A 20731-nucleotide genomic window follows, 5' to 3' on the forward strand; every position below is an offset into this window, starting at 1 on the left:
TTTTAATTAAACAGTTAATTTGTTGATTTAAAGACAACTGGTTTGGTTAGCCTTATTTAGGGGTTAATAGATGGTACAATTTGGCTGGATCTTACTTTAATTTGGAATTTGTAAAGTTTAAAATGATCTTCAAGGTGATCTGTGGAGGGATGGGGTTGAATTAACAATACGTTTCTCCCACCACAATCAGAATCGTATATTTTGATTGGGGGCTTTGTCTGGAGCGGTCGGTCATAATATATTAAATTGGGAGCTTGCTCGAGATTTGAATCATATATTTGATTTCTGGATTTGAATTATATCTTAATTGTGGGCTCGCTTGAATAATATTTAATTCGGTGGCTCGCGTATGGGATCAAAATCAGACTAATTTGGAGGGCTCGCATTTGGAATCATAGTAATTACTAGTCTCTGGGATAACTTATTTAAACTGGGGTCGTGCGCTTGGCATCATATGAATTTCTCTCAAGTCTGGGATCATATCAATTGGAAACTCGATTGTTGGGATCTAAATCTAACACCAATTACAAAGAAATTTAAAGAACCAAGTCTCTTGTATAATAAGGTACAGTCTATACCATTGTTATGACACTAGTGGTTATAGCAGAGTTTTTGGGAAAGCAGAATGTTTCCCTGAGGGACTTGATAACTTTAACTAAGAACAAATTAAAAGAATTGGCAGCAAAATTGGGGTTAGAATTGAAATCAGGTGCCGAAAAAGCAGGGTTAATTGACTTAATAGCCAAACATCTGGAATTAGTAGAAGAAGATGATGATGATGATACAGATGAAGGGCAATACGAGGAACAAGAAAGGGAATATGAGAGACAAGAAGGTCCAAGAGTGATGCAGTGGAATTGGCTAGGATTCAGCCAGAAATGAAAAAACTGGAGCTACAACAGGAAAAAGAATTAAGAAAACTTGAAGTTGACAGACAAAATGAAAGAGAAGAGAGGGAATTTAAGTTAACAGAGATGGAACTCAGACAAAGGGGTAGTTTTAAATCCAGGGAAAATTCGGGTCAGGAAGAATCTAAACTTAGATCAGGACCCAGCGAGAAGTTGTTTAAATTTATAGAGGCTCTTCTTAAGTTCAAGGAGAGGGACGCAGAGGCATTTTTCATATCTTGAAAAAATAGCCAAACAGATGAAATGGCCGAAAAAAAGCTGGACATTGCTTATTCAGGGCAGGCTGGTAGGCAGAGCTCATGAAGCTTATGCCATGCTTCCTGAACAGGCAATGACCATCTCCAACAAGAGAGAATGTAACCATCTCCCCTTGACATTCAACGGCATTACCATTGCTGAATCCCCCACTATCAACATCCTAGGGGCTACCATTGACCAGAAACTGAACTGGAGTAGCCATATAAATACCGTGGCTACAAGAGCAGGTCAGAGGCTAGAAATCCTGAGGTGAGTAACTCATCTCCTGACTCCCCAAAGCCTGTCCACCATCTACAAGGCACAAGTCAGGAGTGTGATGGAATACTCTCCACTTGCCTGGATGGGTGCAGCTTCAACAACACTCAAGAAGCTCGACACCATCCAGGACAAAGCGACTCACTTGATTGGCACCCCATCTACAAACATTCACATCCTCCACCACCGACGCACAGTGGCAACAGTGTGTACCAACTACAAGATGCACTGTAGCAATGCACCAAGGCTCCATAGACATCGCCTTCCAAACCCGCGACCTCTACCAACTAGAAGGACAAGGGCAGCAAATACATGGGAACACCACCACCTGCAAGTTCCCCTCCAAGTCATGCACCAATCTGACTTGGAACTATATCGCCGTTCTTTCACTGTCGCTGGGTCAAAATCCTGGAACTTCCTTCCTAACAGCACTGTGGGTATACCTACCCCAAATGGACTGCAGCAGTTCAAGAAGGCAGCTCACCACCACCTTCTCCAGGGCAATTAGGGATGGGCAATAAATGCTGGCCTGGGCAGTGACGCCCACATCCCATGAATAAATAAAAAAAAAATTATGAGATGGCAAAAAAAGGCTATTCTCGCTGGGTCTGAGTTAGTCCCTGAAGCTTACCGTCATAATTTAGGAACTTAGGGAGATAGGCTGGGCAGACATATTTAGAATTTGAGAGGGTGAAGCAAATGAATTTTGACTGTTGGACACTGGCATTAAAGATAGAAACCACATATGAGAACCTTTGAGAATTGATTCTCTTAGAAGAGTTTAAAAACTCCATTCCTTCAGTAGTGAGAACTCATATAGATAACCTGAAAGTTTTGAAAGCTCGGCAAGCAGCAGAGGTTGCTGGTGATTTTGAGCTTGTGAATAAGCCAACCAATTTTGTTCATCACCCCCATAAACCCGAGAAGGATAGAAAGTGGGAGAGGGAAAGGAAGGTAAGAAGCCGGAGACAAGAAGGAACAGCTGGGAATGCTCCAGGATCACCTCCTCAGGTCAGAAAGGAAGGTGCTGAGGGAGGATGGGAGGTTCGCAAACCAAAGTGTTATCATAGCAACAAAACGGGTCATCTTCATTCAGAGTGCTGGAAATTGCGAAGTAAACCCAGAGGACTTGTTGTGGTACGCAAAGTTAGTGCAGAGGAAAAGACTCTGACTGAGAGTATAGCAGACCAGACTATAGCTTTAACGACAGCTGTAAATGTGAAACCAGATACTGAAACTAAAAGGAGTGTAGAGGTTAAGAATAAAATACCTGAGAGTTATAGTGAATTTTTGTCAAAGGGGAGAGTAACTCTGTATCCTATAAGTAAGGCAGGAAAACCTATAATTCTACTCAGAAATTACCTCCCAGAAATGTTGGGAATCATAGGGTCTAGTGAGAAGGTGGAACTGTATGAAATCAGTATTAGTAGGGAAATGGTGTTAGGGAAATTGACAGGATTGAAGGCTAATAAATCCCCAGGGCCTGATAATCTACATCCCAGAGTACTTAAGGAAGTGGCCCTAGAAATAGTAGATGCATTGCTGGTCATTTTTCAAAATTCTATAGACTCTGGAACAGTTCCAATGAATTGGAGGGTAGCTAATGTAACCCAACTATTTAAAAAAGGAGGTAGAGAGAAAACAGGGAATTATAGACCGGTTAGCCTGACATCAGTAGTGGGAGAAATGCTAGAGTCCATTATAAAAGATGTAATAGCAGAGCACTTGGAAAACAATGACAGGATCGGACAAAATCAACATGGATTTATGAAAGGGAAATCATGCTTGACAAATCTACTGGAATCTTTTGAGGATGTAACTAGTAGAATAGATAAGGAAGAACCAGTGAATGTGGTGTATTTGGACTTTTAGAATGCTTTTGATAAGGTCCCACATAAGAGATTAGCGTGCAAAATTAAAGCACATGGGATTGGGGGTAAGGTACTGACATGGATAGAGAACTGGTTGGCAGACAGGAAACAAAGAGTAGGAATAAACGAGTCTTTTTCCGAGTGGCAGGCAGTGACTAGTGAGGTACTGCAGGGATCAGTGCTAGGACCCCAGCTTTTCACAATATCTATTAATGATATAGGTGAGGGAATTAAATGTGATATATCCAAGTTTGCAGACAACACAAAGCTGGGTGGGAGTGTGAGCTGTGAGGAAGATGCAGTGAAGCTCCAGTGTGATTTGGACAGGTTGAGTGAGTGGGCAAATACATGGCAGACGCTGTATAATGTGGCTAAATATGAGGTTATCCACTTTGGTGGCAAAAACAGAAAGGCAGATTATTATCTGAATGGCGATAGATTGGGAAAGGGGGAGGTGCAGTGAGACCTGGGCGTCCTTGTGCACCAGTCACTGAAAGTAAGCATGCAGGTGCAGCAGGCAGTTAAGAAGACAAATGGTATGTTGGCCTTCATAGCAAGAGGATTCGAGCACAGAAGCAAGGATGTCTTGCTGCAATTATACAAGGCCTTGGTGAGACCACATCTGGAGTATTGTGTGCAGTTTTAGTCTCCTTATCTGAGGAAGGACGTTCTTGCTATGGAGGGAGTGCTGCAAAGGTTCACCAGACTGATTCCTGGGATGGCAGGACTGACATATGAAGACAGATTGGGTCAATTAGGCTTGTATTCGCTAGAGTTTCGAAGAATGAGAGGGGATCTACAAAATTCTAACAGGACTTGATAGACTAGATGCAGGAAGGATGTTTCCGATGGCAGGGGAGTCCAGGACCAGGGGTTACAGTCTAAGGATAAGGGGTAAGCCAGTTAGGACTGAAATGAGGAGGGATTTCTTCACCCAGATAGTGGTGAACCTGTGGAATTCTCTACCGCCAAAAGCAGTTGATACCAAATCATTAAATATATTCAAGAAAGAATTAGATACCGTTCTTAGGGCTAAAGGGATCAAGGGATACAGGGAGAAAGCGGGATCAGGGTACTGCGTTTGGATGATCAGCCATGATCATATTGAATGGAGGTGCAGGCTCAAAGGGCCGAGTGGCCTATTCCTACTCCTATTTTTCTATGTTTCTATGTTTCTACTCAGGGACACAGGAGCATCCCAAACACTCTTGCTGGGGAAAGATATAAGGTTTCTATCAGAGAGTGCCTTGAATGCTACAGTTTTAGTTAATGGAATTGGCGGGGTGCGTATACCTGTAGCTTTGTATAAAGTATGCCTAGAGAGTGGCTTAATATCTGGGATAGTAACTGTAGGGGTTATCCACAGTTTACCATAAAGAGAATTGATCTACTCCTAGGGAATGATTTGGCTGGATCAAAAGTATCAGTTTTTCCTATAGTTACAGAGGAACCAAGTGAAATTAAGGAACCGGAGCAATTACAGGACCAAGTTCTGGGAATATTTCCTGCGTGTATAGTTACACAAGCAATGGCTAAACAGGATCCATTGTTGGAGGTGAAAAGGGCACCTCAAATAGATAGCCAGGTATCTGAAACCTTATTTGGGGATTTAGATAATCCAAATGAGATGTTTAACAGATTGTCTATCATTGCAGCACAGCAATCTGATCCAGAGTTACACCGAATAGCACAGAAGGCTCTGTCAGAAGCTGAAGCGAAAGGAGTTCCAGAAGACTATTATATGGCAAATGGGGTTTTGAGGAGGAAATGGAAACTGCCTCATAGTCCTGCCGACGAAGACTGGACAAGTGTTGAACAGATAGTGGTACTACCTAAATATAGGCCAGGATTATTAAGGGTAGCATACAACATTCTTTTTGCAGGACATAGGGGAATTCGGAAGACCAAATCACACATAAGCAAACATTATTACTGGCCAGGTCTTACAAAGGATGTGAGACAATTTTGTAGGGCATGCCACACCTGTCAAATGGTGGGAAAACCACAACCTATTAGAAAACCAGGGGATGAAGTATTAATGCTGTTACCATCACAGGGAGAACCAGTGAAAGCACAGTTCAGTAGCCCATATAGAGTGATCAAAAGAGTGGGTAAGGTAGATTACTTGATTGACACCCCTGATCACTGGAAGAAGGATTGGTTGTGTCACATTAATATGCTCAAACCATATTACCACAGGGAGGAGGATAAGCCAGTACAGGTATGTCAGGTAATCGGGACTGTGGAGAAGGAAAAGGATAGTGAGGATGAGGCAGAAGTAGGCCTAGGAAATTCTCAGATTGAACCTCCAACTATCCCATTAGCGAATGCAGAATGGTTAGGAAAATTAAACAATAGGCTTTTACACTTAGAGGCAAAACAGCATGAAATCCTAAACAGGGTTTTCACAACGTTTTAAACAGTTTGTAGGGATAAGCCAGGATGTACAACCTTAGACACACATGATGTGGGTATAGAGGGAGCTATACCTTTAAAACGACATCCTTGTCACTTAGGTCCAGACAGACAGGCTCAAGTGGAAGCAGAGGTACAATGCATGCTGAAGGGCAGCTTAGATGAACCTAGTAAGGACAGCTGGAATTCGCAGATGGTCTTGATGTCTAAACCTGGTGGGTCAGCTCAATCTTGCATAGACTCTAGAAAAGTAACTGTAGTATAGAAATCAGACTCCTACCCAAATTCATATTTAAAGGACTGTATGGACAGAGTGGGCAACACAATGTGTCTTAAGGAGACAGATGTGTTGGAGGGATACTGTCAAATTCCTTTGACACCCCAGGGTAAGAAAAATCGGCTTCTGTTACACTAGACAGGGTTTTCCAGTATCAAGTGATTCCACATAGGTTAAGCAGCACTCGAGAAACTTCTCAGAGAATAGTGAACCCAGTAGTGGTCAGTGCTTCTAGCTGTGCAGTTCACCTGGCTGAGGTGTTGGACAACAGGGACACTTGGAAGGAAAACATGAAACAATTGGAAGACTATGTTTGTAAACTTGAAATGGGTTAATTGGAACAACCTTTTGAAAATTTAAAGCCGAAATGTTCTGGTGGAACTTGTTGCTGTAGTCTTAACATTTTAGAGAAATGTATGCCAGTAAATGCTGAGAAAATGTGTGAGCGTTTTTACAATTTGTATTTTTTTTACCATTGTAATGAAACGCATTTCAGGAATGGCGTTTCATTCCGGTAGGGATGGAGGTGTCATGGTCCTGTAGCTTTTTTTTTCTCCAGGGAATATGTAGTGTGTCTTTAAGGCTGGAAAAGGAGCCATACTGTTTTAAGAACCAGCAAGCCTCAGGAGTTAGAGAAAATGCATTTTGGATGCCGTTGGATACAACCATATGGAGAGGGAACCAACCAGCTTCAGAGAATGCATTCTGGTTACCCAGCAACAGCCATTCAGGGACCCAAGACCAGATATACAATGTTGCAATTATTTTTTGAACTGGCTTTTTAGTTGAATACAGTCTGTTCTAAGAGGACACGGATAGGCAGCTGGTGTTAGCACCTGGAAGAAGAGCTTTCAGCCATTTAAACTGAAGGAAGAGAATTTAGTCTCTTTAATTATTATTATCTCTCAAAATTCTAAAAAAGTCAAGCCAAAACAGAGATCTCTGATCATTTAAACTGAAGGAATGGAAGTTAGACTGTGACAATCTTTTATCCCTCAAAAACTTGAAAGTCAGGATTGATTCTATTGAAAGTGTTTGCAAGTTGTTAATTGTTAAAACCCATCGCTGGAGAAGGAAAGCATCACTTACTGCTGGAATTAGACTACGGACTGTTCCGCTGTTGAAGAACCATTTTTTCCCCCATCGGACGGCTGTGAGGATTTCAAGCAACATTGGACTATAAATTTGCAAGGAGTCTAATTTTTTCTATTTTAAATGTTGTTTATATTTTCATAGTGTTTAAGAATTTAATTTTTTGAATTAAACAGTTAATTTGTTGATTTAAAGACACCTGGTTTGGTTAGCCTCATTTGGGAGTTAATAGATTGTACAATTTGGCTGGGTCTTTCTTTAATTTGGAAAGTTTAAAATGATATGTTAGGCGATCTTTGGCGGGATGGAATTGAATTAACAGTGCCTTTCTCCCACCACAATCAGAATCGTATCTTTTGATATTGGGCTTTGACTGGAGTGGTCAGTCGTAACAATATTGCAACATAAAGAAGGTTTAGTGCATATGTTGCATCATGCAAATAATGTGGGACAAACGTCAGCACAAAATGAAACTTCTGCATATTTTGTAAATTCTGTTAAGTGATTAAGATGAACTGGAATCATATTGGGTGGTTATGAAGCCTGGTTTGAATTTTGCACCATATTACTATTCAGAATATGTGGTTTATTTGTAGTTAATTAGGTTGAATTACCTTCCTAAGTATGCAACTCAGTGATATTTCTAGTTCATAGGCATTAAACAAGTTAAATCTACACTGAAATATGAAAATAGCATTGAAGGTATCCTTAATATCCCAACTGTAATTTTCCTATAATACAAAGACATCTCGCCATGCATGGTCCAAACTCTCCTTCCAGGCGAAACAGCAATTTACTTGCACTTCTTCAAATTTAGTATACAATATCTGCTGCTCACAATGTCGTTTCCACTACATTAGAGAGATGAAAGGCAGACTGGGCAACTGCTTTGTGGAACACCCCGTTCAGTCCGCAGCGTGAGCCCGGGCTTCCAGTTGCCTGTCATTTTAATTCTCCACCTTGCTCACACTCTGACCTTTCTGTTGTAGGCCTCCTGCAATGTACCAATGAAGCTCAGCGCCAACTCGAGGAACTGCACCTCAACTTTTGACTGGGCACTTTACAGTCTGCAGGACTCAACATTGAGTTCAACAATTTTAGATCATAGCCTCATGCCCCCATTTTGTTTCATTTTTTCTTTGCTTTATTTCTCTCTTGTTTCTGTCTGGCAAACCCCCCACCTGCCAAGATTGAGGCACACATGATTTTGCCACATCAACATTAAAACTTAAAATTGCAAGCCTCTGACCAGAAAGACATTTCCATGGTAACTGACATTGTTGGAACTGGGAACAAAGGGCCATGTCCTGACTCATTCAACCAACAATGGACTTTTGATTACCAGATGTTGAAGATGGAGGGAGCTAGCATTCCAGAGACTGCTAAGGTACAATCCTTAAACCTCACAGGAGAGACTGTTCCATATAAGGAACTAGCACATGACAAACCTGCTGGGCAACCTCCTGGGAGTTCTTTTTAGAATTTGAACTCCCAACAAAGGATTTTGAACTGAAACAAAGCAGTGTGCTCATGGAGTAAAGAGCTCTCCTGGAACTGAAGCAAGAATTACCTCCTCTCATGTCTGCCTGTCCCATCTCCTTCCCATGGAACTGAATCTTGTGAAAACACGTCAAACGCAAAGAGAGAAAAGTCTCCTACGTGAACAAGGTTTAAGAAGAACAGTGGGCCCCGACGAAAGCAAGACTACTTACAAAAAGGATGAAATCATGAGCTCGAAGCACTGTAACAAGATATTACCTCAAACTGTTCCACCTTCTCTTTTCTTCTCTTTTCTGTTCCAATCTGCATGTGTAAATCGCGCGTGTGTTGTATATCAGTAGGTATGAACCTTATTAGAGTTTAAGTTTGAAGTTTTAATAAAATTTCATCTTTCTTCTTTAAACCTGAGAAAGCCTGTATGAATTGGTTTCTTTGTCTTATAATTGGAAAACTGTGAACAAGGATTCACAAAAAAGGGAGCTCAAAACACAGTGTGTTTAAAATTAAACTCTTTTACACTAAGACCAGGTAAAGACAGCAAAAGACCACTGGACACATTTCTCACCTGGTCATAACATTTCTCTCCCTGTTGTTTTTTGCTTTTGGACAGCAGCTATACATGATCTTGCCATTCACACCTCCTCTAGATGTATTGTTTGTTTCTTTACTTGTCCCATTACCAATCCCTTTGGCCTTGCACTTTGTAACCTTTTGTCACTTAATTTCTCCTGTCCTCCAGCCTATCATAGACCTTCCCTTTTGTTCTTTTTCTTACCCTCCCCCCTCCCCTTTCAATTGCTTGAAACCTATTACATTTCTAACTTTTTCTAGTTCTGATCAAAGGTCACAGACTTGGAATATTAACTTTGCTTCTCTCTCCACTGATGCTGCCAGACTTGCTGAGTATTTCCAGCATTTTTTATTTTTCTTTCAGATTTCCCACATCCACAGTTTAGATTAGATTAGAGATACAGCACTGAAACAGGCCCTTCAGCCCACCGAGTCTGTGCCGAACATCAACCACCAATTTATACTACTCCTACACTAATCCCATATTCCTACCAAACATCCCCACCTGTCCCTATATTTCCCTACCACCTACCTATACTAGTGACAATTTATAATGGCCAATTTACCTATCAACCTGCAAGTCTTTTGGCTTGTGGGAGGAAACCGGAGCACCCGGAGAAAACCCACGCAGACACAGGGAGAACTTGCAAACTCCACACAGGCAGTACCCGGAATCGAACCCGGGTCCCTGGAGCTGTGAGGCTGCGGTGCTAACCACTGCGCCACTGTGCCGCCCTTTTGTATTTTGCTTCTGTTATTTTCATCTATGTTAGTTTGAAAATAATTTACAGTCATTTTTGAATGGTTATGTAATAAGATAATTAAATATTTTTACTGCAGTTTGAAAAATTGTATCAATGCTAGGTTTTGTAACATAGAATTTTAAAAGTCATATTTTCTAGATATTGCTTGGATAATGGGTTATCCCATTTCCCTGACTCCTCTAACCTGGGTTCATGCAGCATAATGGGATGAAAGTCTCTTCTCTTTGTCTGCTGTAAGTAAGATAAGGTGGGATAGTTCCAATCCAGTTCCAAATGGACACAAATTTGCAACACCCAATGCCCCTTTAATATGACACAATAATAGCTAGTGCAAGAAATAGAGATGTCACAGTGGTGTAAATATAGAGCTTTTCTGAAGTTTGTGTTAAATTACATTGCATGGGCAACATAACATTTATCTTTCCTCTGCATCTGCCTCTCCAATACTTCACTTGGGAGTGGTCGATGCTAATGTTCATTGCAAATCATGGAGAGTCCTTCCATTCTTCAATACAGACATCCTTCACTTTGATCATAATAAGATTCTCAGTCTCAAAGATAACATAAATGTACTACAACTTTTTAATGTATTAGTCTGCAAATACATTATTGCACTACTGTTAACTTGCTCAAGTTTTACAAAATATCGGGTAATCTCTGATTCAGGGGCCAGACTATTTCCAATCATAAAATCTGTTCTGATGAAAGATTACAGACCTGAAATGGTCACTCTGATTCTCTCCACAGGTGCTGCCAGACCTGCTGTGTATTTCCAGCACTTACAGTTTTTTTATTTCCAATAATTGCTAATCACGATCTAAAGATGTTCTGTCCTTCAAACAGTTTTTCGTCAAGCCCTACCTTTCAAGCACCATGCTACCATCATATGATGCCAAGTGTTAGGATTCTGTGACAGCACCAACAGGTTATGATGACATGCTGATTAGATAATTCTATGAGAGGGTGAAATTATTGCTGACAATTGTTGTTAAGAAAAAAAAGCTATGAGTGACATAAATGTTAAAGTAGACAGACGATCCATAATAATATGAATTCTGTCAAAAATGAAATTTGTTTGTGATGAGTACTTGGTTTAATTCTCTGCCCAGTAAGTTATACCTATGCCCTAGCCCTGAACACATGTTGTTTTCTAATTTCTCTCCTATCTCCCACATGCCCTTTCTAAGCTCACTTTAACCATGAGATCCACTTCCTGCTCTCTTGATCACACTCACACTAAAATACTGACCACCTAACTTCACTTCTTGGCTCCCATGCTAGCTGATATTGCAAATGATTCCCTCTCCTCAAGTACACCCCACACTCACTATCAAAACTGCTATCATTAACTCCCTCCTGAAAAACCCTCAACTCCATTGTCCTTGCAAATTACCACCCCATCTCCAACATTCCTTTCCTTTCCAAATCCTTATCCACCTTTCCCGCAACTTCATGCTTCAATCTCTCCAAGCAGGTTTCCACCATGCCACAGCACTGCAATAGCCATAATCAAAGTCATTAATGCTATCCTCTTTGACTGTGCCCATCTTGCACTACCCCTCCTTAACCTATCTTTAGACTTTGGCAAGGTTGACTACACAATCTTCCTCCAACACCTCTCCTCCATTGTCCAGCTCGGTGGGACTGCCCTTGATTCCACACTTTTGTACCCAACAGTAACCAGAGCACCCCAAAGAAGGCTTTTCTTCCCACCCCTGCACCATTACCTCTGGGGTCTTGGCATCCTTCTCATCTAGATCTATATGCTGCCCATTGGCAGCATCACTTGAATAAATGGGGTGATGTTCCACACATATCTGATGACAGACAGCTCTCACTCTCCATAACCTTTCCTGACCTGCTTGGTAGTGTCAGACAGCTGATCTGACATCCAATCCTGGATAAGTTGCAATTTTCTCCCATTAAAATTTAGGAAACTTGAAGCCATGATCTTTGAACCCCGCCACAAATTTTGTATCCTTGGCAGTGATTTCACCTCCTCCCAAGTGTTATGATCCTGTAGTTTTTTTCATTTCCGGAAAGTATGCAGTGTGCCTTTAAGGCTGTAACAGGATCAGTCCTGCTTTAAGGCAGCAAGTTCCAGGGACTGAGTCAAAGAATGTATTCTCATTGCCATAGGCTACAGCCAGCTTCAAATATGCATTCTCGTTACCGTACGATACAGCCACTCAGGACAGAGGATACAAGATACAACGTTGCTGATTGACTTGTGAAACTAGCTGAAAAGCTGGCTTTTGAGACACAGTTAACAGACACAGACAGACAGCTGGACCAGCATATACTGAAAGAAATGAGAGTTCTCCCTTGGTTTATTTTTGAACTCTATTTATTATACTCTCAGAATTCTGATGTCAAGCCAGATTAATTTCTTAAAGGAAAATAACCAAATTCCTTTAACTACTGAACTGTAATTGCTGAAATTCATCGCTGGAAAAGAAGAGCATCAGTTCAACTGCTGAATTAGACTACAGACTGTTCTGCTGTTGAATAACCTTTTTTTCCCCATCTGACGGCTGTGAGGACTTCAAGAAACATTAGACTGTTCCATGTTGAAAAAGTCCACTTCAGCATGAGTGTAAATATGCAAGGACATTAATTTTTCTATTTTAAATGTTGTTTATATCTTAGTAGTGTTTATGAATTTAATGTTTCTAATTAAATAGTTAATTTGTTGATCTAAAGACACCTGGTTTGGTTCACCTCATTCGAGGATTAATAGATGGTCAATTTGGCTGTGGTTTTCTTTAATTTGGAAAGTTTAAAATGATATGTTAGACGATCTGTGGAGGGGTGGGACTGAATCAACAGTGCGTTTCTCCCACCACAATCAGAATCGTATATTTCGATTGGAGGCTTTGACTTGAGCAGTCAGTCGTAACACAAGTCACTGGCCCAGTTTGAACCAGACTGTTGGAAATCTCAATGGCTTATTTGATTCTGAGCTGGGTTTCCAGCCCCATATCATCTCCATTGCAAAAACCACCTTTTTCCACCTGCATAGTGGTGCCCGTTTCCACCTCTCTTCATCTACTGTCAAAATCTTTTTCTATGCCCCAACTCCAGATGCATCTATTCCAATACCCTCCAAGCAAGCAACCCATTTTTCACTTTCCAAAAAATTCAAGTCATTCCAAAACTCTGCTGCCTGTATTCTATCCCACACTAAGTCCTGATACCATCACCCCTGGGTTCGCTGGCTGGCAATCCTCCAGTGCTTCCAGTTTAAAATTCTCATCCTTGAGTTCAAATGCCTTCATTGTCTCAACCCCTCCCTATTGCTGTCACCTCCTCCAGCCATACAAGCTCTGGGAGCTTGAGCATCTCTAAGCCCATGTCCACATGCAACAAGACCTGGAGAGGCTTGGGCTGATAAGTGGCAAGTAACATTCGGACCACACAAGTACCAGGCAATGACGATCTCCAGTAAGAGAGAATCTAACAACTCCCTTGACATTCAACAGCATTACCATCATTGGATCCCCCAATATAAACATCCTGGATGTTACCATTGATGAGAAACTGAATTGGAGCAACCATGTAAATACTGTGTCTAAAAGAGCAGGTCAGAGCTTGGGAATTTTGCAGCGAGTAACTCATCTCCTGACTCCCCAAATCATGTCACCATCTACAAGGCACAAGTCAGGAGTGTAATGGAATACTCTCCACTTGCCTGGATGGGTACAGCTCCAACAACACTCAAGAAGCTCAACACCATCCAGGACAAAGCAGCTTGCTTGATCGACACCCCATCCACCACCTTAAACATTCACTCCCTCCACCACCGGTGCACAATGGCAGCAGTGTGTACCATCTACAAGATGCACTGTAGTACCTTGCCTAGCCTCCTTCAATGGTGCCTTCCAAACCCGTGACCTCTACCGCCTCGAAGAACAAGGGCAGCAGGTGTAGGGGAGCACCACTGCCTGCAGGTTCTCCTCCAAGCTGCACAACATCCTGACTTGGAACAATATCACCGTTCCTTCACTGTCACTGGGTCAAAAATTTGGAACTTCCTTCCTAACAGCACTGGGTGTGCCTACACCAGATGGACTGCAGAGGCTCAAGAAGGCAGTTCATCACCATCTTCTCAAGGGTAATCAGGGATGGGCAACAAATGCTGGCCTTTCCATGAAAGAATATTTTTAAAAATTGGCAATCATGCATTTAGGCCCCAAGTCTGGAATTTCCTTCCTATCTTCTTTGTTTCTCTGCCTCACTCACCTTCTTAAACCTTCCTTAAAATACACCTCTTTGATTTTTATTCAATACTGCAAAATGTGTGACTTCAACGGAAATAAAAATTGGGATGTAAATTGAGAGATGTAAAATGGGCTGCAGGAAAGATGCAGGACAGAACTGCGACATGTCACAAATACACACCAATTTATAATGTACAGTGTTGAGAGAAAAGCGGGTCCAAAATTTGAGATAGCAGGACAAGAAGGGCACAAGATTTTCAATAAATAGATATATCAAGTATATGATGTAGTAAATACATATAATAAATGTACACATTTATATATCTAGTTATATGTTTATTAATTGCCAGGTATACTATTTGAGCAATCCATTTTTTCAGTAATATTTATCTGACTATTCTAACTGTTTGTGTCATTTTCTAGCAATCTCATTGACCATCAGTGACCAGTCTAATGGTATTTCTTTTGAACAATGACATTCTTGAAGCAATGTGAATGATTAATAGAAACAACAGGACTGAAAAATCTGGAATCATTGGTCTGTGGTCACCACTGCATGTTGGTTCCTAGTAATCATGTGACTATATCATGGAATTGTGTCACATGGCAAAGTAACATTTCAGAGTTATCACTATCTTTCTTTGGCTACAAAATAAAATCACTTTAAAAAGTCAAAACATAAATTGAGATGGGAAATTCAACACTTTCTTCCCATTATTATAAACAAGAATAGAGATCTATATAGTACAAACAGATGGGTAGTGGAACTGCATTAAATATAATCAACAAATATAATGTAGTAAATACACTTTTTAGTTCATCAATGAGCAAACATAGATCATCTCAATTTTTAAAAAAAAATTTAATCTCACCTGGAAGAGCTTCCAGAAATATTGCTGTAATCAAAAGTCTATCTTCTGCTCAATGACTCTCGTCTTCCAGGAGTTGCCTCCTTCAGGCACCATTTTCCAATTAGCTCCACAGTCAGTTTTGCTATGTGGATGCCCACAAGACCTCATTTCTAACTCGTTCAGATATATTACTGTGATCATTATAAATCTTTGATGATTTCATGCTTTAATTTACTGCTAGTGGTTAGTTTGCCAATTTATTTAAATATTTTGCATCAGCAGGTTGGCTGTAATGGTACAACCACAAGTCCAAAATGCCTCTAAACGTGTTTTCACTGGTGTGCACAGAGTTAAATAAATCTGTTTTTTAATGCAACCTGTTTGTAGGCTCTTACTGAACACAATAAAGGCCCATCTTCATTTCCCAGCAGATAACAGTAATATTCATGCTTTAAAAAAAGTTACAAAGTTTTAGGTGTGACTACAACACTGCCTTCATTACATTTTTCATAATTAAAGGACATAAGCTTATATTTTATCCCTTTGTTATCAATGCTCATCATCAAGGTATGAAATTATCAGCCAATAATGTACCACGTTTTCAATAATTCTGCTCAATTTTTTCCTTGCTCCAAAGTTTTAAAATTATGTGGAGAATAATTGCAGGCAATCTGTCATTAAACTGTGCTCTCTTGATGTGCCAGCTCAAAGCATGCTTTAGCTGTACAATGCCATTAACTTGAGTCATTTAGAAAGACTGGGCTGGATTTTACCTTAGGCTGATGGGAATTCTCCACCGACGTGAAAGTCGCTGGCGAACCCGCTTCCCCCTAGCCCGGAGAGCCATCCTGCATCTTACGGGTCCCCGGGCTTTAATTGTCCCGAGGCGGGACTTCCACCCACTTGAGGGAGGAGGTCCCGCCTCAGAGAGCTGCCGGCCAATCATAGGGCCGGCAGCTCTTAGTCCCAGCAGCGCCACCGGGAGCGGTGGTCACTGCTGGGACTGCGGCCCAGCTAACCAGATGGATCCATGAGCGAAGGTAAGTAGGGGTAGCCTCACCAGCGGGATCGGTCCTTCTCTGGTGAGGCTGGAGTGGTCGTTTGAGGGAGTGTCTTGGGTCCCGGGGGTGGGTTGGAGGCGGGGCGGCCCTCAATCGGGCACCGTATGCCTGACTGCCATGCCCGCCCACCCCCCCCCCACCCTCCGGGGCACGGAAATGCCGGTACCTATTGCTGGGAGGCCTTTCACGTCTCCAGCACGCCTGCTTGCCATGGGTAAAAAACCCCTGGAGGTGGGCGAGGGCCCGTAAGTGATCATTAATTGGCTACTTAAAGGCCTTGATTGGCCTTGGGTGGGCCGGTTCCCCGCCACCCCACCCCACGCACAACGCCGTAAACTTGGCCGGAGATGGAAGCAGGGCGGGTAGGCCTCCCGGAGCCTCCCGCTCAATTTTACACCGCCCCCACGCTACCATCCCACCCGCTAGGGCAGCGTAAAATTCAGTCCACTATATTTAGGTTCAAGATTTGGTTGTTTAAAAGGAGGTTGGTACTAGTCAGCCTTTCGATTCTGCCAGCATTTACCCTAAGATTGTCTCACCAATTCTCAGTTTCAACCTCTGAGCAATTTTTGCCAAAAGAACACAGTTTATCCCTGTACCTGAAAGGAATAAAAAGAAAAGCCAACTTTTGAAGTGCATCAAGGCTTAGAATTATTAAGGCTCTTTAAAAACTTAGTGAATAAGCAGACCAGTATGTTACCTTCCTCGCCCATTTTTCTCCCCTCATCTGTGCTGGATACAGATCCATAGGCAATGGGCCTGCTCTTTCACCACACCCAAGCACTCTTTTTACCAGTGTAAACCTGGACAGCGAGTGCCTTCATTTTGGATCTTGTCCCCATTCAGTATAGCTTGTCAACCCTCCTGGTTAACTGAATGGGGCATGAATCTCTCAAACACTGCAACTAGCAGCCTGATAGAACGTTATCCTTGAACTTCCTGATTGCAACAGCTTTTCACTGCACACCCCCTGTTCCCTGACATTACCAGCTGCTGTTGAGGAGAAGCATCTAGCTCAATGCAGAGAGCCAGCCCCCTCTGAGGAAACAGGACCACCAGGTGGTGAAATAGCCAGGAATCAGGTGGAGGGGGGAATAGATGGAAATAGCTGGGAGCGGTGCAGGACTGGGCTGGGAAGAGGCAACATAGGAACAGGAGTAGGCCATTTAGCCTCTTGAGCCTGTCCCACCAATCAAAGAGACCATGGCTGATCTGCAACCTAACTCCATATACCCACCTTTGTCCTGTATCTCTTAATATCTTTGGTTAACAAATATCTATCAATTTCAGATTTTAAATTAACCATTGATCAAGCATTCATTGCCATTTGCAGAACAGAGTTCCAAACTTCTACCACCCTTTGTGTGTAGAAAGGATTCCTAATTTCACTGCCACTGAGAAAGGCACGGACTGATCAGGATAGTCAGCATGGATTTGTTAAGGGAAGGTCATGTCTTACTAACTTAATTGAATTATTTGAGGAAGTAACAAGGAGGATTGATGAGGGTAGTGCAGTGGATATGGTCTGCATGGATTTTAGTAAGGCATTTGACAAGGTCCCCATGACAAACTGGTCAGTAAAACGAAAGCCCATGGAATACAAGGGAATGTGGCAGGTTGGATCCAAAATTGGTTCAGTGACAGGAAGCGAAGGGTAGCAGTCGACGGATGCTTTTGTGAATGGAAAGCTGTTTCCAGTGGCGTTCAACTGGGCTCAGAGTTGGGTCCCTTGCTGTTTGTGGTATATATTAATGACTTGGACTTAAATGTGGGAGGCATGATTGAAAAATTTGCTGATGACACAAAAACTGGTTGTGTGGTTGATTCTGAAGAGGAAGGCTGTAGACTCCAGAATAATAACAATGGTTTGGCTGAGTGGGCGGAAAGGTGGCAAATGGAATTCAATCCATAGAAGTGTGAGTAATGCACTTGGGGAAGGCAAATAAAGCGAGAGAATACATAATAAACGGGAGGATATTGAGAGGGGTAGAAGAAGTGAGAGACATTGGAGTGCATGTCCACAGGTCCCTGAAGGTGGCAGGACATGTAGATAAAGTGGTGAAGAAGGCATATGGAATGCTTTCCTTTATTGGCCGAGGTATAGAATACAAAGCAGGGATGTAATACTGGAACTGTACAAAACGCTGGTTTGACTACAATTGGAGTATTGTGTACAGTTCTGGTCACTACATTACAGGAAGGACATTATTGCTCTGGAGAGAGTGCAGAGGAGATTTGCAAGAATGTTGCCAGGGCTTGAAAGTTGCAGCATGAGGAAAGATTGGATCAGCTAGCGTTGTTTTCCTTAGAACAGAGGAGGCTGAGGGGTGATTTAATTGAGGTGTACAAAATTATGAGGGGCCTAGATAGAGTAGACAGGAAGGATCTGTTTACCCTAGCAGAGAGGTCAATTACCAGTGGATACAGAGTTAAGGTGATTGGTAGAAGGATTACAGGGGACCTAAGGAAAAACTTTTTCACCCAGAGGGTGGTGGGTGTCTGGAATTCACTGCCAGGAACCGTGGTGGAGGCAGAAACCCTCAGTTGTTTTAAAATGTACCTGGACATTCACCTGAAGTGCTGTAACCTGCAAGGCTATGGACCAGGTGCTGGAAGGTGGAATTAGATTGGGCGGCTAGTTTTTTGGCCAGCACAGACACGATGGGCTGAATGGCCTGCTTCTGTCCTATAATTTTTCTATGGTTCTTTGGTTCTATTCCTGAAAGGCCTGGCTCTAATCTTTTGCCTATGCCCCCTAGTCCAAGACTCACCAACTAACAGAAATTGTTTATACCAATCTACCCTATATGTTCCTCTTAATATTTTGAACACTTTGAGCTAATCACCTCTTAACTTTCCAAATTCCAGAGCGTACAACCCTAGTTTGTGTAATCTCTCCCCATAATTTAACCCTTGAATTACAGGTAACAGTGTGGTAAATCTATGCTGCAAACGACAATGTATTCTTCCTAGGGTGTGGTGCCCAGAACTGCTCACAGTACTCCAGGTGTGGTCTGACCAGGGATTTGATTAGCTGCAGCATGACTTCTATCCCCTTTTATTGCAGTCCTTTAGATATAAAGGCCAGCATTTTTTGATTATTTTTTTTACCTGTTCGTGCTCCTTTAATGATCAGTGTACCTGGACCCCCAAGTCTCTTTGAACTTCCAATGCTTCTAGCTTTTCACCATTTAGAAATTAGCCTGTTCTATTCTTGTTAGGTTCAAAGTGGATGATCTCATATTTGCCTACATTAAAATCCATTTGCCACAGTTCTACCCATTGACTTAATCTGTGAATATCACTTTGTAGTTTTATGCTTCCAACCTCATCGCTTATAATATTTGCCAATATTCAGCAAATTTGGATATGTGGCTTTCTATTCCAACATCTAAGTTGTTAACAAATACTGTGAAGTGTTGGGGTAAAAACACAGATCCTTACGGGACATCATGGCCAGAATTTGACACCCACCACCCCCCCCCCCAGTAAAGAGTGGGATGGTGGCGGAGAGGAGTGCGTAAAATGCAACGGGAGGCTTGGGGGGGCCCTTCCCAACCCGCTCATGCCTCTGCCGCCACCTTACGCAGGGCAGCGGCAATGAAAAACGACCTGCCCGCTCAAGGCCAATTAAGGCACTTAAGTGGCCACTTCACGGCCACTTAAGGGCCTCCACCCGCCTCCATGAGATTTTTACCCGGGGCTGATTGGGCAGCCCAGGCCCGAGAAAAGCTAACTGACAAAAGCAGGCAGCTCTCTGATGGCCTGGTGGGGGTGCCCTCATAATCGGGCACCCTGTGCCTGATGGAGGGCCACCCCTGCTGCCCCAACCACCCTCAATACCCAACACGCCCCCAGTCGATCACCATTGCCTTGCTGGGGCCTGACCGATCACCCCCGGCAAGGCACCAAAACTTACCTTCGTTCTCCGGGCTCCCCGACATCTTCTACGTGAAGCTGGACTACAGTCCCAGCAGTGGCCACCATTCTTGGTGGCGCTGATGGGATTAAGAGCTGTTGGCCCGCTGATTGGCCGGCAGCTCCATTAGGTGGAACTTCCTGCCTCAAGCGGGTGGAAGTCCTGCCACAGAATAATTAAAGGCCGGGGAACCACAAAATGCGGGCCGGATCCCCAGGCCAGGCGGAAGCAGGTTCGACACCGACTATTCAGTCGTTGGACGGCTCCCATCCGCCGAGGGAAAATTCCCGGCCCACTAGTCACATCCTGCCAAATCAAGTACCTGCCCATTACTCTCTGTCTCCTGTCATTCAGCCAAATTCCTAACCAGATCAATAATTTGCTTCTAATTCAATGAGTTTCAACTTTAGCCAACAATCTCTTCTGAAGGACTTTATCAAAAGCCTTCGGGAAGTCCATATAAGTAATAGCTACAGACATTCCTGTGTCCACTATTTTAATCACGTCTCAAAAAATTCAATCAGCTTTTCAGGTATGACCTACACTTTATAAATCCATGCTGGTTCTCTTTGATCAGCTGAAAATTTTCAAGGCATTCAGTTACTCTATTCTTAATTATATGCTCTGGTAATTTTCTGATGGCAGATGTTAGGCTAACTGGTCTATTCCTTGGTTTCCCTCTCTCACCTTCCTTAAAAAGCAGAATGACATGTGTAATTTTCCAATCTAAACAAACTGTCCCTGAATCAAGAGATCTTTGGAAGATTATG

Source organism: Heterodontus francisci, chromosome 4, assembly GCF_036365525.1.
Source record: "Heterodontus francisci isolate sHetFra1 chromosome 4, sHetFra1.hap1, whole genome shotgun sequence".
Lineage (NCBI taxonomy): Eukaryota > Metazoa > Chordata > Chondrichthyes > Heterodontiformes > Heterodontidae > Heterodontus > Heterodontus francisci.